The following is an 8,265-nucleotide window of genomic DNA, read 5'->3' on the forward strand; positions in this document are numbered from 1 at the left end:
CAGGGATGAGGCCTCAACAACCTCTCTGGGCAACCTGTTCCAGTGCCTTACAACCCTCAAAGTGAAAAATTTCTTCCTAATGTTTAATCTAAACCTGCCCTCTTCCAGTTTAAAGCTATTCCCCCTCGTCCTATCACTACATGCCCTAGTAAAAAGTCCTTCCCCAGCTCTCCCGTAGGCCCCCTTTAGGTACTGGAAGGCCGCGATAAGATCTCCCCGGAGCCTTCTCTTCTCCAGGCTGAACAGCCCCAACTCTTTAGCCTCTCCTCATAGGAGAGGTGCTCCAGCCCTTGGATCATCCTCGTGGCTCTCCTCTGGACACGCTCCAGCAGGTCCATGTCCTTATGTTGGGGACTCCAGAGCTGGATGCAGTACTCCAGGTGGGGTCTCACAAGAGTGGAGTAGAGGGGCAGAATCGCCTCCTTTGACCTGCTGGCCGCACTTCTGATGCAGCCCAGGATACGGTTGGCCTTCTGGGCTGCAAACGCACATTGCTGGCTCATGTTGAGCAACAGAGAGAGTGACTGCAAAGCACTGATTTGCCAGCAATGACACTGGTTTGCTACTGCTCTGCCGTTGTGCCCTCTGATACAACTGGTGCCACCAGAATGTAAAAAATAAGTAAAGCTCATACCACCATTATGGCGGCTGAAGTTGGCAGAGCAAATGCAGCAGGTCATCACTTCCTCATAGTCACCAAAGATTTGGGGCTCCTCTGCTTGAGCAGAAGCTCCCAGTTCTGGATCAGTACACAGTCAGTGTTGATTAGCAGCGGCCCATTTACAGGGCATAGAGGATCACTCATGCCACCACCCATGCTCTATCCAGTTCTACTAGAAAGGTGACCCCTGGTTGTCAGTGATGGTCACAGCACCTCTGGAGAGGCAGGTTGTTCTTGCAGAAACCACTGAGAGAAATGTTGACTTTCTGTTGCTTTATAGTGAGGAAGCCATGGTTGGAAGGTATCCCCAAGGAGAGTAGACTCTTCTTCAAGCAGGTGGGCATTTAAGAGGTAAAGAAGCATATGGCCAAAAAGAACTAACTCCACTGCTGGTTTGGTTCAGTGGCACTTTGCCAGTTTGATGGTAGGTAGATGTCAAAGTGTTTTGCTGATTTGGGATAAGGATGATGTGCTTGCATTTGTGCTTGGCAGTGTTGAGGCCACCAAATTAACTTCTTGGCCAAGAACATGTAAGTGCAGCTGATTTTTTTGTGTTGATGCTGGAGCAGAACTTGTGTTGCCTAGTTTTCCTGGCTCAGAATGCATATCTCATGTTACTTTGGCCTTGTGAGAAAGACGACATTCGTAGTCATGCTGAGGTTTTTTCAGAAGGTGGCAGCACCTTATTACTTATATAAAACAGATTGCTGCTAAATGTTAGTGTCTCCCTAAATGTAAATAAATACTTAATTTCACATTTCTTTAATGGTTCATTGTTGTGAGTGCCTTAGATTTTCTTTAGGTTGTGGAGCTGCAAATCTAAATTACTATTTAGCTTATACTAATACTTTATTTTTAATATATACTTTATTTAATATATACTTTATTTTTAATTTTTAATACTAATATTTTATTCCTGCCTATCATTGAAGTAAAATCTTGGGACAGTTTGATTTTCAAGCAGAGAGCATTAGAGATTCATAATGATATTTGTCAGGTTTTAGTTCTTTTTCCCTTTTCAAAGGACACACGTATACCGCAGTTTATTGTCCAAAACATGTACTTCATAAGACATGGGACAGCTAAAGAGACTGCAAGCTTTCTTTTCCAAAAGTGGTGATTAGACAACACGTATATTCTTTACATCTAAACAATACCTGGCAGAGTAATACAGGGATTCAGAATTTATGAATATTCATGTTTCCAACCATCTGTTGATTAGTTTCACCCTCTATTCATATTCAAAATCCATAAATCACTGAAACTATGGGAGTAGGATATAAGCGCATCTGCTTTTTTCTCCCTTTAGCAGGAAGAAAAGGCAAAGTTACATCCAGGCATCCCCATCTGAAGTGCTTTCCTATGGACTCGTGTTCTCATTTTCACAGGAATATCTGCTCAGAAAAATAAGTGCGTCTCCCTTTTCATTTGATGTCTTCCAGATCCTCTGCAAACAGTAAACACATAATGCAAATGTTACCTGCAGAAAATGTGTCATCAGCATGATGGTGGCATTAGACACATTTTCTCTGCTCCAGCTTGCTTGTGAGAATCTGTCGAGTAAATACCCGTGATGGATACAAATCGGCTCGGATGCTGGAGTTGACTGTTGATTGACAGTGGAGTTTGAGCAATTTGCCCTCGAATGAAATGATAACCTTTTCTTTGCAGCTCGAAGGTGCAGGTTTCTGACCGTGAGAGGGAGAGCTGAGGCGTTCAGCAGAAATTACAGAGGGTCGGGTGGTAAATGCTAGCAGTGGGAGCCGAGGAATTACAGGTATATAAGTCAGCTTTGATGTTTTGTCATTTTTTAATATTTCCCATCCCTCCCAAGGAAAATTGTGTAATGCTATGGTACTGGTGTTATGAAAACAGCAGGAAGAATCATTTTTCAAACTCCTGAATGAAAAATGTAATGTAATCATGAAAATGGTTCATATCATCTTGATTATATGTACATCCCACGATGATGCAAGGTAAAAAGGCACTACCCATTACAGCTCGGGATGGTTTTAGTCCAAGTATGGTAAACAGTTTTCCTTGCCCTCTCTAAGAAGAGAAAAATAGCCAAGCTCAATCTTGGCAGTCTGTGTGAGTGTGTATAATTTTGCTTGTCTTTCTATTGCTATATTAAATATCAGTGTACAAAATTTGAGAGCTCTACTAGTGGATAAAGTGGAATATTACGAACAACCCCCTTTTCTTTCTGTATGCCTGACTATAATTGTGCCTAACACAAAACCAATATTTTACTAAAACAGGGAAGGAGACAGAGAATGAAAAAAAGGCGTGAGATTGTTTTTTAGAGACACTTTCCCACTAGCAGCAGTGGTAAGGATCAGCCTCAGAAAGAGACATCAGGTGATTACTTTAACATGACGTTCATACGTGCCGTGATTGCTTCTCTGCCCAGATACTGCATAATTGCCTGCACAGCATTAGCCAGGCACCACGTGGTATGAGAACAGATACTCTGGCGGAAAAAGCACTGAGGATCAGATAACGAGATAAATCTTTTTTTTAAAAAAAACCCTCCTTTTAAAGAATGAGGACAGGTAGGGGTGAAAAGGGGGTAGCCATTTCTACAAAGTGAATTTATTAAGTGTGTTTATTAGCTGGTGTATGGTGAAATTCACTTTGAGAGGAGAGGTCACGTAATGATTGTGCCCATGGCTGCTAAGGTATAGGTGAACTGACTGTTTCATCAAAATCAGAATCATGCATGGATGTGAGTGGGGAAAAAAGAGAGGTAGGATAAAGCTAAGCATAGAAATCCCAATATTGCTGACAGAGTAGTACCACTTTTACCACATTTCTTTGTTGGATCTTGGAAAAATGCAACATTTCTTTTCAACTTGGAATCCACCACATGCTCCTTCAGCATCCTTCTGGTCAGTGCAATAGTACCGGCAGCTGCTTCTTTGGGCAAGAAGGCTGTAAAGCTGCAGTATGAGACTTGAAGGACAGTTGTGATTTTATTAAAAAAAAAAAACAGGATTAAAATACTTCTCTGGGAAAGGCGATATAAGAGCAGTAGATTTGTAACTGGAATTCAGCCAGTTCTGTATAGATAAGTTACCACTGATTTACAAACAGTAAAAACTTAATTTAACAGCCAGAACCCAGGTTAAGCTAGGAGTAGAAAAAGTCATTTTGCTTGGAAAGAGCACCATTAATAGGGGAATGGTTGAGAGAATGAAGATAGGTCAAGACTATGCATTTTTTTACAGTCAGCATAATATAACCTTTGAAGACACTGACTCTGCCTATATTTGCACTGGCGCAGAACAACTTGTGCTCCAAGGTGTTACCTAAGCAAAGATTTGTATAATCTGTGTCCACCAGTCAATGAAAAAATTTCCTACTGCATATTGAAAACGTGGAAAACTGTTTCATGTACTGGCTGAAAGTACATAACTGGCAGCCTAAATCCTTTATGCTTGGGTTTTTTTTGAAATACATGAAGCTTTGATATTACACGTAAAACTACAAAGGATCACTTCCCTGAAGGAAACTACCTAGCTGAAAAATTTACTCATTGCTATTTCAGTCATGTGTTCTGCGGTATGGTATGTTGATAAAAATCAATTGGGTAATAAGCTCATGAATAGTGAGTCAATGGAAGCTGGTGGCAGCCTTGATGACCAATAATGTCAAGATTTTGTAAGAGGTTACAAAATAATAGCAGGCTCTGCAGATGCCGCTGAATTAGCAAATCAACTGGACGTGACCACTGACACTCCTCTTTCTGTTAGTACCCCTTGTGATTTTTCATACAAAGGGTAAAACGGAGCATCGGGAGCAGTTTTATACAGAATTCTTCATTTATACACTCTAAATTTAGTATGTTGCTCTTAAATGAATAGTTTTGAACTTCTCAGCACTTCTTCCTCTTTGGCAGTTTCCAAACTCTTCAGAAAATACAGGGCTTCGGGAATGCTCGCAAGGACAGCAGACCCTGCACGTTTTTACTGATTCTACAGGAAAACAGAAATATAATGATGATAATGTTTAACTTACTGGAAACGGTAGAAATCATGAGCTGACCGGACAGATGGATCTGCAGTGGAATATGTCAGCTTTCTTCACTCCGTTCCTTTTAAGGCTTCCTCTTAACCTCCATTGCAAGATACAAAACTCATTGTGAACTCAAATCTAGTTCCATTTTTTCCCCAGATCCTTCTTTTCTTTTCTTTTCTTTTCTTTTCTCTTTTCTTTTCTTTTCTTTTCTTTTCTTTTCTTTTCTTTTCTTTTCTTTTCTTTTCTTTTCTTTTCTTTTCTTTTCTTTTCTTTTCTTTTCTTTTCTTTTCTTTTCTTTTCTTTTCTTTTCTTTTCTTTTCTTTTCTTTTCTTTTCTTTTCTTTTCTTTTCTTTTCTTTTCTTTCCTTTTCTTTCCTTTTCTTTCCTTTTCTTTCCTTTTCTTTTCTTTTCTTTTCTTTTCTTTTCTTTTCTTTTCTTTTCTTTTCTTTTCTTTTCTTTTCTTTTCTTTTCTTTTCCTTTCTTTTCCTTTCTTTTCCTTTCTTTTCCTTTCTTTTCCTTTCTTTTCCTTTCTTTTCCTTTCTTTTCCTTTCTTTTCTTTTCTTTTCCTTTCTTTTCTTTTCTTTTCTTTTCTTTTCTTTTCTTTTCTTTTCTTTTCTTTTCTTTTCTTTTCTTTTCTTTTCTTTTCTTTTCTTTTCTTTTCTTTTCTTTTCTTTTCTTTTCTTTTCTTTTCTTTTCTTTTCTTTTCTTTTCTTTTCTTTTCTTTTCTTTTCTTTTCTTTTCTTCTTTTTCCTGGGGATGTTAAACAATAGAAATGAGTGTAGCAACCATTACGGATAATTTTAAACCCTTACATTAAACCTGATAGATCTCCTAGTGATTTTTCTAAAGTGATTTCTTGGATAAAGCTTTGTCTCTTGATGCATTGGCTAGTTTAATAAATCAGCTAGTGCGGGGAAAATGTGCGGTTTGGTTCAGTTCAGTCAGCTGCTTTCATATTCTTCTACTGTCTTAAGTGCATGCAGCCATGATTAGGTGGAAAGACAATAAAATTCCTGTAAAAGTTTGTTTTAATTCTGAACCTCGATGTTCAAAAATAGCCAAAGACTGTTCTTAGGTCTTCATGTACTTTTTAATAATAAAAATGATATCTTATGGCCTTGCCGCATTGGTTTGCTGAGCTACTATTTTGTCAAAGAAGTAGGACCTGATGTATTTTTCTGTTGCAGGCGTGAAAAAATGAACCAATGGTAGCTGGAAGCACAACATTTTTTCTTAGTCTGAAGGTGTACAAACAAGATCGGTAGATCCTCTCTCTCTCTTGCAGAACAGATCACGTAGTGTGCCCTCCTAGCTCCAAGAAAAGACTTCTGCTGCCTTTAGTAGGCTTTGGGTCAGATTCATGATCTGCAACTCTTATTTGCAAATTGGAAATACTAATAGATTTGTAGAACAAAAGGAGAGCTGCAATAGAAAAATCAATTCATGTTAATAACACACTTTGAGGTCATTGCATTGAATAATTAAATGATGCAATTAAAAATATTCTTGTCTGGTTTTTCACCCGGTGCAATCCAATTCCTCTTCTGCATGTTAAGCTGACTGTGTTTGCCTTAGATTACTATATTTGCATTTGTGTGGGTTTTTTTGATCCACTCCGACTGTACAGTTCTAGCAGTTCCCTTGTACTTTTGGCCACTGGCATGTTGGAAGTGCTGTCACTGTTGCATCGTTAAGTCACACACACAAATCTCTGCAGGTGAAATCAGTGGTGTGGTTTAGTGGTGTTCCTGCTTTGCTAGTGGTGGAGAAATGGGGTTTAGGTGTGTCATAACTGGCCTCTTAATTTGAGATCTTATATGAATTTTATCCCAAGCATTTTACTTCTAACCTCATTAAAAAAGTCTTTCTGAACTTCAAAGCGCAAGGGCTGTTAAATTAACTTAGACGGGTGAGAGAGTGGGATTTTCTTTAAATTGGGCTGCAAATCACACATTTTGTAGTGAAGCTTGAGGCAAAATGACTTGAATGCAGATAATCCTCCAATGTTCTTCCCAATGTTCTCCCATATGTGTCTCAGAGGATGCATATGTTTCCTCACAGGTGACAAACTTGGCTAAGGAAATACCACAGAGAGTGTGCGCATAAAGAACCCCAGCCATTGTGTCTCGGTCACCTATAATTTAAACACTGCCACAGTACACAAATTGTGATGGGCGAATATCTGGATTTTGGTTAGGCTCAGATACAGATTATCCAGGGTAACCGTGCAATGAAGATGCACTGGTTGCATTAACCAAAAAAGGTCCTAAATATGATACAGACTTTGTTTCAGGGAGTGTAAGTTTCCAATTTTTCCCAACACCTCACATTGCATTATTATTTAATAAGCACCCAGAGCTTGAATACGTATCTGAGCTATTGCATATTACGAATTTCCAGAACTGGCTAGTAATATTCTTTAAAAATACCTTTAAATTGAGAGACATTTTTTTCTTACTTCAAATGTTGTGATAACAACCATTTTCTTGGTGTTTCTGCACTTCTTATCTGGGATAATCTGGAAACTAGTAGTGAAAAAACATTTATTTCAGACCCTCAGGAACAACTCCCCTAAAGCTCAGTTCTGGTAGAAAGTGAAGATTCCAGCAGGTTCATGGTTTGACCAAACCAGTTTGTCCCTTCTTGTGTTTCTTTTAGAGAGAGAAAAGAAAATACTTGGACTTGAGCAATACTGACTTTTTGTATATATATATATTTGATCAAGATACTATGTTCCTATTTAACCAGATAGTACTTCAATCCGTATAAGGGGTTGTGAATGAATGCAGTTTATATGCATTATACAGTATACTTTTCGCTCAGGTGGTTTTCTTGTTGCTAATATTGTACAGAAGTTATTTATATGTGCAATTTGGAAACTGTGATAAGAAGCAGTGCAATTTATAATAGGAGTGTGTTCGATTTGTATCATGAAGCCATTTTAAAAGGCTTTCCCTGCACAGTCAGGTTATTGTGTAGTGCATATGTGCTTGGCACTTCTGGAGTTGAAAGCCTCCTCATATTTTTACACCTCCAGCAGCTACAGAAAAGCCAAAGGACTAATCCTGAGACCATATCAGCAGTGTAATAAGTTAGCTCTCTGAGTGAGATGCGTGTGGCTGGTAACTCATATTCCTGACTGGAAGTCAGATCGTATCCAGAAGAGTTACTAAGGTGTTGCTATAGGATATTATGGAGCTACTTGATTGTAGAACATTATTGCTGTTGTTGCTTGATTATCAAGCATGCGTACAGTGTGATAGCTCATTTCGATAGACCTACTGAATTTATTTGTTCTTCTAATCTATGTAAGTCTTGTAGTACAGGTCTCCGGATCTCCCAGCAGGGCCAGGCTTCAACCTCCTGCTCTCTGCCCATATATACTCTGCAAGTGTTCAGGTTCCTAATACTTGGATAAATACTTGAATGCATACCTTTTGTCTTCCATTCTCCATTCTCTCAATAAAAACTGAATGTCTTCTCCAAGAGCCAAGAAATTTGGCTATGCGTGGGACAAGTATCCAAACGTATTGCTTAGATCAACCTCACAAATCACACTATTAGGTCCATCCAGACTGGAATCAG

This window comes from Vanellus vanellus (assembly GCF_965231255.1).
Source record: "Vanellus vanellus genome assembly, chromosome: 3".
NCBI lineage: Eukaryota > Metazoa > Chordata > Aves > Charadriiformes > Charadriidae > Vanellus > Vanellus vanellus.